General features: G+C 37.3%; 1 protein-coding gene across 11 annotated transcripts in view; it reads right to left on the bottom strand.

The window, feature by feature from the left end:
- TENM2 (teneurin transmembrane protein 2) overlaps nucleotides 1-13,603 on the bottom strand; it is a 2,544,132-nt gene that overhangs the window by 2,091,100 nt on the left and 439,429 nt on the right. The window lies entirely within an intron of this gene.

Raw genomic sequence — 13,603 nt, forward strand, 5'->3', positions numbered from 1 at the left:
CTAACCATTTGAGCCGATTTTCCATTCAATTTGTTAGCGGATACCATGTTGCATTTAGAGAGTCCCTGTGTGCCCAAACATTGGAGCTCCCCCACAAGTGACCCCATTTTGGAAACTAGACCCCCCAAGGCACCTATCTAGATTCATAGTGAGCACTTGGAACCCCAGGTGCTTCACAAATTGATTCATAAAAATGAAAAAGTGTTTTTTTTTTCACTTTTTCATTTTTACGAATCAATTTGTGAAGCACCTGGGGGTTCCAAGTGCTCACTATGCATCTAGATAGGTGCCTTGGGGGGTCTAGTTTCCAAAATGGGGTCACTTGTGGGGGAGCTCCAATGTTTGGGCACACAGGGGCTCTCCAAACGCAACATGGAGTCCGCTAACAATTTGAGCCGATTTTCCATTCAATTTGTTAGCGGACACCATGTCGCGCTTGGAGAGCCCGTGATGTGCCTAAACAGTGGTGCTCCCCCACAAGTGTCCCCATTTTGGAAACTATACCCCTCAAGGATTTTATTAAGGTGTATAGTGAACATTTTGAACCCAGAGGTATGGCACAGAATTTGTTTACATTAGGTCATCATATTGAATAAGTTGTCATTATTCTTGAGCGCAAGTGCTCGCTACTTGAGTTTGCATCGGGTACTCAGGTATGCACCATGTACAGCGTGTGCTCGAGTGACATGCTCGAGTCCCTGCTCCGCATGTTTCACGGTTATTAGACACCCAAAAAAAAACATGCGGGGATCGCTCGTGCATGGCAGGCAATCCCCGTAAAGTTTTTTGGCCGCGAAGCATATGGGGCAGAGACTCGAGCATGTCACTCAAATACCCACGATATTCAATGCATACCAGAGCACCCGATGCAAACTCAAGTAGCGAGCACTTGCTCTCAACACTAGTCGCCATATCGTCATCTTTTTTTCTTACTTTTGAAAAAAATCCCAACCCCAGCCCTAACCCTAGCACAACCCTAGCCCAAGAGTTTATTTTTGACGCCGTTCCTTGTGCGGTATAAGTGATTAGACGACTTTATTCTTCGGGTCGGTGTGATTACAGCAATGCCAGAATCATATGGGGTTTTTATGACTGACAGCTGTCACACACTAAAAGACGCATTTTTTGTAAAATCTAGTTTTTGCATCGCCATATTTTGAGAGCTATAATTTTTCCAGATTTTGGCAGACAGTCATGTGACGGCTCGTTTTTTGCGGGATGACTTGACGTTGTTATTGGTGCCATTTTCAGGCACGTGACATTTTTTGATCGCTTTCTATTCCGATTTTTGGGAGGCAGAATAAACAAAAACCAACAATTCAGGAATTGTTTTTTTTTATTTTTTTTATTCTGTTCCGCGAGTGGTAAAATTGATGAGGTAGCTTTATTCTTCGGGTCAGTACGTTTACAGCGGTACCACATTTGTATCATTTTTCTATGTTTTGGCGCTTATACACAATAAAAGCTATTTTATAGAAAAAAATATTTTTTAGCATCGCTTTATTCTGAGAGCTATAACTTTTTTATTTTTCGGCTGATGGAGCTGTATGGTGGCTTGTTTTTTGCGGGACGAGATGACGTTTTCAGCGGTATAATTTTTATTTATATGCATCTTTTTGATCGCGTGTTATTCCACTTTTTGTTTTGCGGTATGGTGATAAAGCATTGTTTTTTGCTTCGTTTTTTTTTTTTTTTTACCGTGTTCACTGAAGGGGTTAACTAGTGGGACAGTTTTATAAGTCAGGTTGTTCCGGACGCGGCGATACCAAATATGTGTACTTTTATTGTTTTTTTTTTATTTTTTTTATAATAATATTTATTGATGGGTACATTATATTTTTATTTTTGGTGTATTATTATTTTTTTTTTTTTATAATATTATTGCACTTTTTTTTTTTTTTTTTCCCACTTTCACACAGTTTATACACTTTATTACTTTGTCCCACTCTGGGACTTTCACTTTTTTTTTCTGATTGCCTGCATGGCACAGGAATGGAGCACCATCCCTATGCCATGAAGGCTGTCAGAAGTGCACAGTGTGAAGATTGCTTGGAGATGCACTGCGCATGTCCAATCAATCTTCCTGCCCTCTGGTGACCCGGATGTTGTCATGACGACATCGGGTCGTCATGGCAACACCCGGGAAGCCTTTGCAGACTGCGCTGGAAGCCGGAAGAGGAGGTGAGTATCGCCGATCACCTCCCCTTGCCCCCGCAATGCCGCGATCGACTTCGATCGACTTTGATCGCAGCATCGCGGGGGTTAATGTGCTGGGAGCGGTGCAGGACCGCTCCCTGCACATAGTACCGGGTGTCAGCTGTGACAATCAGCTGACACCCGGCGGCGATCGCGCCCGCACAGCCTGTGTGCGCGCGCGATCGCGATGACGTACTAATACGGGTCTGGCTCTTAAGTCCCAGGGCACAGACGCGTATTAATACGTCAGATGTTATTAAGGGGTTAAAAAACTCTGCCTACTCACAGCTTTTGTTTTTTCTTTTGGAGCACTCTGAAAAGCGCCTGAAAAATCTTTTAGAAAATGCTTGAAAGACTCTTCCTACACATTTCTATTGTAAAATGCCATTGCTGTTCATCTGTTCAGGCTTTTGAGCGTTTTTTAATCGCTTCAGGTTTCCAAAAATGGCAAAAGGTTAAGAGCAGTGAGCGTATGATACTTCAGGTGTTTTTTGCTATAAAGCCGTTCTATACTTCAACATACAATTTAATGGAAAAGCTAAAATAATGTCTAGAAGATGTCTGAGTGTCTTTCTGAGCATTTTATAAGAATTTTGTTTCAAGAAACATTAGCAATTTATTTATTGCTTAATGGATTTAAAAACAAAAACTTAAGAAATATGCCAATGGAGAAGATGGCCAAAAATTGCAAAAAAATATAAACCAACCAGCCTTGCATAAAAAAATGATAACTAAAACCTTTAGCATGCAATAAAAAGGATAGCAAAAAATGCTTCAGGAGTACCAAGAAAAAGCCAGAGCAAGGAGCGATTAGTGAAGAGTCTTCTGCTTGAAAAAAAAGGTTTGTGATTGCCAGATAAAAATGCAAATTGAACATACACTTAGTGTGTGGAACTACTGAATGTACCTGATTTTTTTGTGGATAGGGAGGCGTCACTAATAATATCTTCTTATGGGGTATACCAGCATGTACTGGATATACACCCGATGGGAAGGTGCTGCACAGATTGTCATAGCACAGTCTTGTCAAATCATAGGATAAAGTAAATGTATTTACATATGCTGTATTGGTGAAACGTCATGCTCTATAAGGTCACCGAAAAACTGCCAGTAGGATCAAGAGCCGAAACCAGGAGTGGGTGATAAATGCAGAATTAGTGACTTGTTCCTATTATACCTTTTCTCTGATTGTTCCTCACCTGGTTTTGGCTCCCACTCCTGAGAAAAAATACTGACCGAATACTGATCAAATACTGATAGTGGGGCCATGGCCTATAGCTAAATTCAAACATCTGTGTTAGTATTATCATCCAAGGGACAGGCCGTTTTTCACTGTGTCATCCTAGTTGCATCTTAGTTGCTTCCATTATTTATCTTCTGATTTTCTTAACTGAAGAGGTGTTTGCTTTCATGCAAATAAAAAAAACGCTATCAAATATGCATGCTTTTAATCTAGTATATTACTAAGCAACAGATCTGTAAGACACAGATGCAAAATTAACCAATCGTGAGCCTTCAGATTTGCATCTGTCTCTCACAAATCGTCATAAACTTGAATGTCTGAGTTTGATCTGCAAAAAATGAATGGATGAAAAAAGGACTTGCTTTAAGTCACACTGTTCTCATGCTCGGATCTGTGATTTTAACACATATGTGAATACATCCATTCTACTCTATGGGTGCAAGTGCAATTTGAGGAAAAATAGAACAGCACTCAAATGTGTCACACGGATGTGTGAATCTACTCTTAATTTGTGCAACCTACTGGTGAAGGCTTCTGTCCATGACAGATAAGTGCACCCTGTGTTACCAGTAGCTTTGCTTCAGAAATGCCCTTATGGAGATGGACTGTCGGGTAACAGACTCCTCATAATTAAACATAATGTTAAATAATGTTAGTGTTTTTCTTGTTGGGGGTTCTGTCAAGTTTTAAATACAATAAGTTCTGATTCTTACAAAGAAATGCACATCTACAGTCACAATGGATTCTAACAAGTGGGCAGAATAACAGGTTTGAAATCCTTATAATTACTAAGCCCCCTATACAATTACATAATCAGCTATACCAGTTACAATATCAAGCTTGTCATGTGTTATTAGGTAGATATCAGATATATCAAATAACATTTAAACCAAAGTATATGTCTTAGGTTCAATAATAATATTGTTTGAACTAGTTATAAATTATAGCATATTATAATGTCATTGCAACTTGTGAGTTAAAACAACATTGAGGAGCCACAAGAACTTTTTAATATCTCATGTAATGTAAACAAAATGGCAGTTTTACATAAACTGGTCAAAGTACAAACCTTACGATACATAAACAAGATCAAAAATGCTCCTTTATGGACCATGATCTACTCATATATTCAGAATATTTCTCAGACAACCATTAATAAACTCAACGATAGCATGCCAAGGTGTGTAAGTAAAAGTATTATTACAATCATACTTGGTACTGAATAAATCAAGATATTCTGGCCTCAAATGCACTTTGAGTTCCTGGTGAGAAAAACGCAAAACAAATATTTGTAGTTATTTTTTTGAAATTCTTTTCCATTTTTTCATCAATTTCATATCATTAACATGTCTACAGATCATGTGATTTCCATTAATTCATAACTTTTCCATCTTGGTTTTGCAATTTCAATGTTGAAAAGTGTGCATTTGAAATGTTTATAGTAAATATGTACAGTATATTATAAAAAAAAATCTGCAACAATGCATCCAAAGACCAGCGACCGTGGAGTGGGAAAGAAATAAAAATGAAAAATTGACAGTCATTAAGTGATATAATTTTTCCAGTTAGCCATTAAAAAGGTAAAATAACAAGCTTTTGAGACTACTCAGGTCTCTATCAGGCGTAGTATAACACAATATCTGAAGAGTCACTGCATTATTCCTGTGCCCAGTTGTGTATAAATATGTGACATATTGTGTTATACTATGCCCGAGGAAAAGACATAAGTGTTGAAAACTTGTTTTGTGTCATCTTTCGGTTAGCCACTAAAAGTTATCAAGCACTGAGAACTCTCAATTTTGACTATTTATTACCTCTTGGCTAAGAAGACGTTATGAAGATATAATTTTCCTCTAAAAAATATTTACATGTTACATTTTCAACCACTAATGAGTGATAATACATCACCTATATTATTAGTACAAAATGTCTGTATATTTTAAAATCAAAGAAGATTATTTCAGAAGTCAATTTGACTCACCAGCCAATAATTCCTAACATTTCAACTGCACTAGCTATTAAGAAGGAGGGCTGGGTTTATCTCCAAGGAATGAACAAAACATTCATTGATTGTAACCCAGCCCTTAACTTTTAGAACACAAAGTCAAAATCAGTACAGCATTACATGTGTTATAAAAGTAGAGATGTAACTAATGAAGACTATTTATTATTAAGGTTCAAAATAAAAAAAATATGTAGTAGCCCATAGTAATGCGTGTGCAATTTCTTGTGATCTCTGATCAAACTTAAATACATTAGATAACCTACACATGATTTGCTGGTAAGGGTCACTGTACTTCTTTAGGGAATAACCTCAGTTCTCAACTATGTTGTGTCAATATTCCTACCCACAGATTTTACTGCTCAACTATCAATATTTCTCAGTAAGACTGTGAAAACCTTTCATTTGTTGCTTCATCAGCGGTTACTGAGGCAGATTTATTGTCTGCTATAGCTGTATTTGTAAAAGACACCTTCCAATGTAAGGTCAACAACTCGAAAAGAAATAAAGGCTAATGGTTTCAGTTCTTGTCTAATGCTCTCATTCTAACATGTCATATTAATATGTTGAGTGGAACAGTGTTTGTTAACAAATGTCAATGTGCAAATTAAGTACTCTTCAGAGCAACCAGTAAAATTGACTTAAAAGTTAGTTTAGATATGATTTGGTTCATTGTTATTCCAAAATAAACAGTGATAGTGACTAATACAGGTAAAATGTGCCATCTAAGTAGAGTACTCACATTAATTGTAAAGAGAAAACTACAGTTTCAACAACATGAACGTATAGTTCACGCAGAAATAATTTTAATATCAGAATGCATAATATCACTTGGGGTTCAGTTAGGCGTCAGTTTTTCTTGTACAACTTCTATCAGTGTTTTACATCGAAAGCACTTATACCTATGACAGGCTATGGGATAGTTCACATGCCCAATTTTTTCCTCAGGGCGAATGGTCCACACAAAAGCATGGAGATTTGTCCAATATCGATCCAATTGTCAGATGAAATTTACCAATGCAAGTCTATGAGCCCATGAAAAAATTCAGACAGCACTCGGATGCCATCCATGTGCTGTACGTTTTTCATGGACTGTTTGATAAGAGAAGCTTGAGAAACCTCTCCATAAGTTATTGTTTTAAATCCGAAAAAAAAATATGAATCTCTAACTAAACACTGATGGTAAAAACTGACACACTGACCAAATTCTGATGACAATCTGAAATAGTCTTGGAACTCTACACTGCTTGCCATTTTTGCCCAGTCTCTTTCTTAGGGTGGAGTCATGAACACTGACCTTAACTGAGGCAAGTGAGGCCTGCAGTTGTTTGGATGTTGTTGTGGGGTCTTTTGTGACCTCTTGAATGAGTCGTCGCTGCTGCGCTTTTTGGGTAATTTTGGTCAGCCAGTCACTCCTAGTAAGGTACACCACCATTCCATGTTTTCGCCATTCATGGATAATGGCTCTCACTGTGGTTCTCTGGAGTCCCACAGCTTTAGAAATGGCTTTATAACCTTTTCCAGATTGGTAGATCTCAATTACTTTGTTTCCCATTTGTTCCTGAATTTCTTCGGATCGCAGCATGATGTCTAGCTTTTGAGGATCTTTTGGTCTACTTCATTTTGCCAGGCAGGTCCTATTAGGTGATTTCTTGATTAAGAACAGATGTGGCAGTAATCATGCCTGTGTGTGCCTATTGAAATTGAACTCAGCTTCCCAAAGATTGTGATAAACCACAGTTAATTTATGTTTTAAGGGGGAAAGTGCAATCAATTTTTCACACAGGGCCCTGTAGGTTTGGATTTATTTTACCTTAATAGTAAAGACCTTCATTTAAAAACCCGCATTTTGTGATTACTTGTGTTATCTTCGTCTAATATTTAAATTTGCTTTGTGATCTGAAACATTTAAATGTGACAAACATGCTAAATAATAAAAAATCAGGAAGGGGGGGCAAACACTTTTTTTACACCACTGTAGGTGCCTCCATCTCACCCTGTGTTTTCTGTACTAGGATGTGATTAGCTTATGAGGTTCTTGGAACTTAAAAAAATGGTATCTCAAAGGTGCATCATACTGTATGGCTGCCTGAGTAGACAAAATATTGTGAAATTGAAGGAATCACCTACATTTTTGGAATAATAAAATACCACGCTGTACAGGATGAAAACATTAACTCAAAAAAAGCAGTCCAGTAAAATTATTTTTCCATGCCTGAACCCTATACCAATTCACCTCTTTTATTTATTTTTTTAAGTACTGTACTCGAATACTGATAATAAATATTTCATAACATTCATGCAAGTACTCTGCAGTGCTGGACTCTTTGAACACATTACCCATATGACTGTAGCACATTCTGCACTTTTTTATACATTTATTTACTTCACTTGCTGTCTTAACCCTTAATCTTGATTCCCAGATTTCACTTAGCACTTTGTTCCTTTATGTTCTGCTATCAATCCCATGATGCATTACTAGAGCATGTTATGAGAAGCTATACCAGTTCCCCTTGAGAAAGCAAAGATTGAATCACGCGAAATGCGCATCAGGGGTTCAGTGGAGGCTCTTCCCCACCCGGTCTTTTCTGTCTAGTCCTGCCTCAACTAGAGTAAGAATGCTCAGTTACTACTTTTTAAACTGGGCATAAATATTGTACACTTATCTAGAGCATAATCTGAGCTTCCCCCTGGTGTCTGTTCTTGTTGGTATATTTTTCAGTGATGCTTTTTTAACATATCCAAACCTTTAATTGGGTCTCTATTCTGTGTGTACTATATTTAGCAACCTGTGTGTATACTGGCAAACTTTGCTGGACTAGTACTCTTTTCCCATTTGTCCGGTTTTAAAAAATAATTTTACTATATGTACTGTATGTTCTCTTTTTTGTACTTAATAATTTTTCTTATCGTTCATACTACATACTCTTTTTTTCTCCTTCTTTTCATATATTTATTGAAGAGGTATTTTTTCCATGGGTCACAGCGTCCACTTATGATGCTGCAGACCCATTATTATGATATGGGTTTCTTGTTTCTAATACCACCTCTGCATGCTTTGGGCAATGTATGATTATCCTTCTCTCTATATTCTTTGAAATTATTCAATAGTCTTATAGAATATAATTATACATTCAGAGAGGTTGAACTGTAATTATGTTCATTATAACTGTATGACAGGGGCTGATTAGTCATCATCAGTAACTGTAATAGGGGTTTCTGTCACCATGACTCATGGAAAGCTTAAGTGGCATAGTCCATGCAGTTTCATTATACCGGAATTTCCGGTGATGCACATAGTGACATCACATCACAGAACATAAAGGTGTGTAATTCCCAGGGTTTTGCATGAGATCACATTGACCACCTAATTGAGAAATTAACAACTAAATAAGTAAGTAATAATGGCAGAAATATATGTATTGAATGACTAGTAACATGATAAATAAGATGAACACAAATAAATCACTTGACTGCTTCTTTAAAGCAAATCCTGCAATTTTTTCACATATTTAATGCACTTTCCACATATCAACCTCTATAGAACAGATCCTTTGAACAGATCAAACAGTGTAATATATATCCTGAAAACTATATGCACTGTAGATGGTTCACTACTAGTATTTAGATAAGTTATCTTATCTGCAGGAAAATTAGTATAATTCCAATAATCCAGCTCATGAACAACTGACCACATTCTCCTTTTTGGAAGTAAGATTATAATGCTTCACTAAAAGTGAATATAAAATACAGCTCACTTCAGGAGCATGTCATCATTGGATAATATTCAGGAAAATTTCTTCAATGAGCAGGACAGCAGGACAATCACCCGGTACGTTTTGGTAAAAAAGCCATTTTACGAAATGTTGCTAAAATTTTTCTATAGTCACTGCAATTGTCATACAAAATGTAAACTAAAAGGTCACAATTATGGTTTGCAGAAATATTTTTTTCTCTGTAATAAACATCACCAGAAAGACACACTGAAGTAGGAAAGTGGGATTTTAGGGTGGTGGTCTACATGAAGCCAATGTATACAGAAAATAGAAACATTTAACATTGGTCACAGAAAAATCTAGTCTAGATTGGTGGTGGTCTCAAAGAGGTAGTCTTTTGAAGGGGTTTCACTATATTTGCATACCAACCACAATTATGTAACATATATGTGAATATGGCCTTTTAAAATTCAGAAATATCCGAAGTACATTTGTGAAAGGCACACATTCACACATTATTCTATATTTTCTTGACTTAGGTTCAAGCAAAGAAAACCTATTAGACATAACCAAATAACAGTATTGTGGTTTGAGCGCACTCATTATGATATGCAAAAACATCTTACTAGCTTTTCAATAACGTACCTGGAATATAATGAACAAGGTCAACTTGGTTACCATATTAAATCAATGTGACCCTTTCATTTTCTTTCTCTTTTAATATGGATGTTTTCTTCTCTGTCATTCAGCATCACTGACATAAGATTGAATATGTAAAAAGGTAGAGAAAATATCTGCAGCACTCGTCTTCCTGTTCATGGTAATAGGGACCAGAAATGCACACATGAATATAAAGCAACAGAAAACCTTCTTCTTTGGGAGGGGAACAGAGGCAAATATCACCAACAGCGAGCCTAGGTTGACAGTTCAGATTTAAATTGTCAATTAAAAGGGAATTTGGAATCCAGTACAAATGGTGAAATGTGATTATAACTGTGTTTCATAATAATAATATTAATAAAAAAAAGGTCCACGCGACAAGTAACGAGAGAAATATAATTTGTACAGTTTCCATATTTACAAATTGATCTTTTAGTCTTTAACGATCATGAAAAAATGTGAATGCGTTACTGCAGCATTTATTATTATAAAGGGAACATTTAGGTTCAGGTAAGTATTGTTATGTTTCTTGACAGTATGGACCGTATTTCACTTATTTTTTTTTATTTCTCGCCTAATTGCTCATTAAATTCAACCATGCAAAGCCTGTTTTCTTCTGCTGTTTATTTTCTCTCCCTCTGGCATTCAGATTTGCTGGCAGCTCGTACTTTGAGGTATCTTCAACCACCGATCACATTTTGAAGCTGCTTTCTTGAATGAGACATTAGTTCTGTTCTGTCCTATTAGATCCTCTTTTCTCTGTGTTTTCAGCATCTAAAATCTATTCAATGAATTACAATGACTTTTCCACCAGTAATAAAGGGAGTATGTCATTCTGCCAGTGTAATCCAGATGCTTATATTATGCAATTACTTTCTGTAAACACCTGATATGCTAATAGGTGTAAGACTCATCAGCGGTATGACCAAGACAGGAAGTCATATGAATATATCAATAAACAAGAACACTATAAAATATAGTGGGAAAAATGAGCATCTGAGCATTTTTCAAGAGGGTAAAGAGACTTGTTCAGTCTAAAGAAGATAAAGTATGCCTGTGTGGGGCTTGACGTTAAATTGCCTTGCAAAGTAAAAGTTGGCTAGTGGCAGATCTGGAGGGAAATGTATTCTGCAGTTTTTCGGCTTGCTGAAAAATGATGAAGGAATTGTTGCAGGGGAAACACAAACAAACATAGGCAAAAAGAATATAAATTCTAGGTAAATAAAGTCCAATGGACTTAAACTTGAGATGTGAGAAAGACCTTGGAGCTTTTGAGGAAATTTGAATATTGCTTAAAAATCACTAAGCACTGGCAGCAATTGACTGTCACACTGGCTTGTTTCACAATTTTGGCTAGCAAGTTTATACAAAACTGTATTATCCCTTCTATTTCCACCTAAAATACCTTTAGTATGGAGACAACTTGTAGTCACCTGCATAACATAACTAGAAATAATCCATTCTTTTATAAATACTATATTTCACATGTTGTGCCCCGCATAAAGACAAACAGTTTTGGGGAGGGAACCCCTTCACGACACGATATATGACGTACATTTAAATCATATGAGCCTGAAGACCCACCTCTTCCGACAAGCCTACAACCTGCAGTAACCCTCGCTCCACCATACAGCTGCACGACCAGCTCTACCCTCACCTACTGTATCCTCACCCATCCCTCGTAGATTGTGAGCCCTCGCGGGCAGGGTCCTCGCTCCTCCTGTACCAGTCGCTGTCACATCGTGGACAAGATTATTGTAATTGTTTTTGCTATGTACACCCCTTTTTCACATGTAAAGAGCCATGGAATAAATGGTGCTATAATAATAAATAATAATAATAATATGTCGTGTCCCTGCCTTTGAGGGCTCACATGGATGTTAACCGGTTAAATCCCTGTTAAACGCGCAGACAGGGGGGTGGAGCATTATTCCACACTCCCATCCATGATATGATCGAAGAAAGGAGACTGTGATTTCTGCTATACATAGCAGTGCTAGTGCACTGCTATGTATGGCACAAGCAATCGGATGATCGCAGCTTCAAGTCCCCTAAGGGGACTATTAAATACAGTCAAAGTAAAACAAAAAGTTTTCTAAAGTAAAAAAAAAACAAAAGTTCAAATAACACCTCTTTGGCCCCACTGAAAATAAAAAAAAATTAAATAATATACATATTTCCTATAGCTGCGTTCAGAAATGTCCGATATATCAAAATATAAAATAAAGTAATGCAATCGGTAAACAGCATAACAAAAAAAAATTCAAAACGCCAGAATTCCGTTTTTTTGGCAGCCACAACATTGCAATAAGAGGTGATCAAACATTGTATCTACGCCAAAATGATATCAGTAAAATCAGCTTAGGGCGAAAAAATGAGCCATCATACAGCACTATATACCATGAAATGAAAACTTTACTGTTCTCAAAAATGGCTTATATAAACAAAAAAGATTTTTCTTTCAAATTTTTTTTCACCACTTGAATAAAAAAAAAAAACTATACATGTTTGGTATTTGTATACTCATACTGGCCTGGAGAATCATATTGCCATGCCAGTTTTACAATATAGATAACATGCAAATAAAAAACCCAAAACACAATTGTGGAATTGCACTTTTTTTTGCAATTTCACCACACTTGGAATTGTTTTCCTGCTTTCCAGTACAGTAAGTGATAGAATGAATGGTGTCATTCAAAAGTACAACTCGTCCAGCAAAAAGCAAGCCATTATACAACTATAATGGTGGAAAAATAAAAAAGTTATGACTCTTGGAAAAAGGGGAGGAAAAGATGAAAACAAAATAATAGAAAATCACCTGGTGGTGAATGGGGTTAAATACATTTTATATTTTTTATTTCCCCTGTAATTGGAGTTGACTTAAGTTGCAGTTGCAGTTACAGGGCCAAAATCAGCAAAATCAGCCTCCTGCTTGAGCTGATCAGTGTCTGCTAAGACCCAGTAGCTCCTCCAGCTCTGCCTTCTCAGTGGGGAGTCCGGCTGCCTCTGACAGCCAGTTTCCCACCACTCCTGTAGCTGGAATATCGCTGATGTGTTGCTTATTCAGCAAGCACATTCTAAAATATCATTGCAGAGTAAGGCTATGTGCACACAAAGCGATTTTAATGGGTTTTTGCAGCATATTTTCGCTGAGAAAACGCATTAAAATCGCTTGTAATAGGTCTGTCATTTCCTGCAATGCAAATTCGCATGTGCTGGGCACATCATGCGGAAATTTCCACTGCGAATTCGCATTGCGGTAAAACCCGCAGCAAGACCAATTCTAGTGCGATTTCTCTGCGAAATTGCCGCCATGGTCTTGCATTGGATCGCATAAGATCCTCATGACTACATGTACTCATGCGTATCTTATGCGATTAATGCGCGGATGGTACCCGGGTCTGGAGAAAAGGAGACTCTCCTCCAGACCCAGGTACCATGGTACCTGTAAGTAAAAAAAGAATTTAAATAAAAAATAACCTTATACTCACCTTCTGATGGCCCCTGCTCTGCTCCCGGCGTCGCTGCTGGCTCTGTGGCGGGTACCGGTTATGTAAAAGTACCTTCCACGGACCCAGCAGCGATGCCGGGAGCAGAAGGAGGCCGCCGGAAAGGTGAGCATAAGGTTATTTTTTATTTTTTACATTCTAATTCTTTTTTTTAACATTATCTTGGTCACACAATATAAATCCATGCCGGTTGCATGGATTTATATTGTGTGACCAACTTTCAAGCACTTTTCCAAGTGATGCTAAAATCGCTTAGAAAAGCGCTTGACAAAGGCAT

The sequence above is a fragment of the Phyllobates terribilis genome, unplaced genomic scaffold (assembly GCF_046119375.1).
Source record: "Phyllobates terribilis strain yellow unplaced genomic scaffold, ASM4611937v1 Scaffold_11__3_contigs__length_659146591, whole genome shotgun sequence".
NCBI classification, from domain to species: Eukaryota; Metazoa; Chordata; class Amphibia; order Anura; family Dendrobatidae; genus Phyllobates; species Phyllobates terribilis.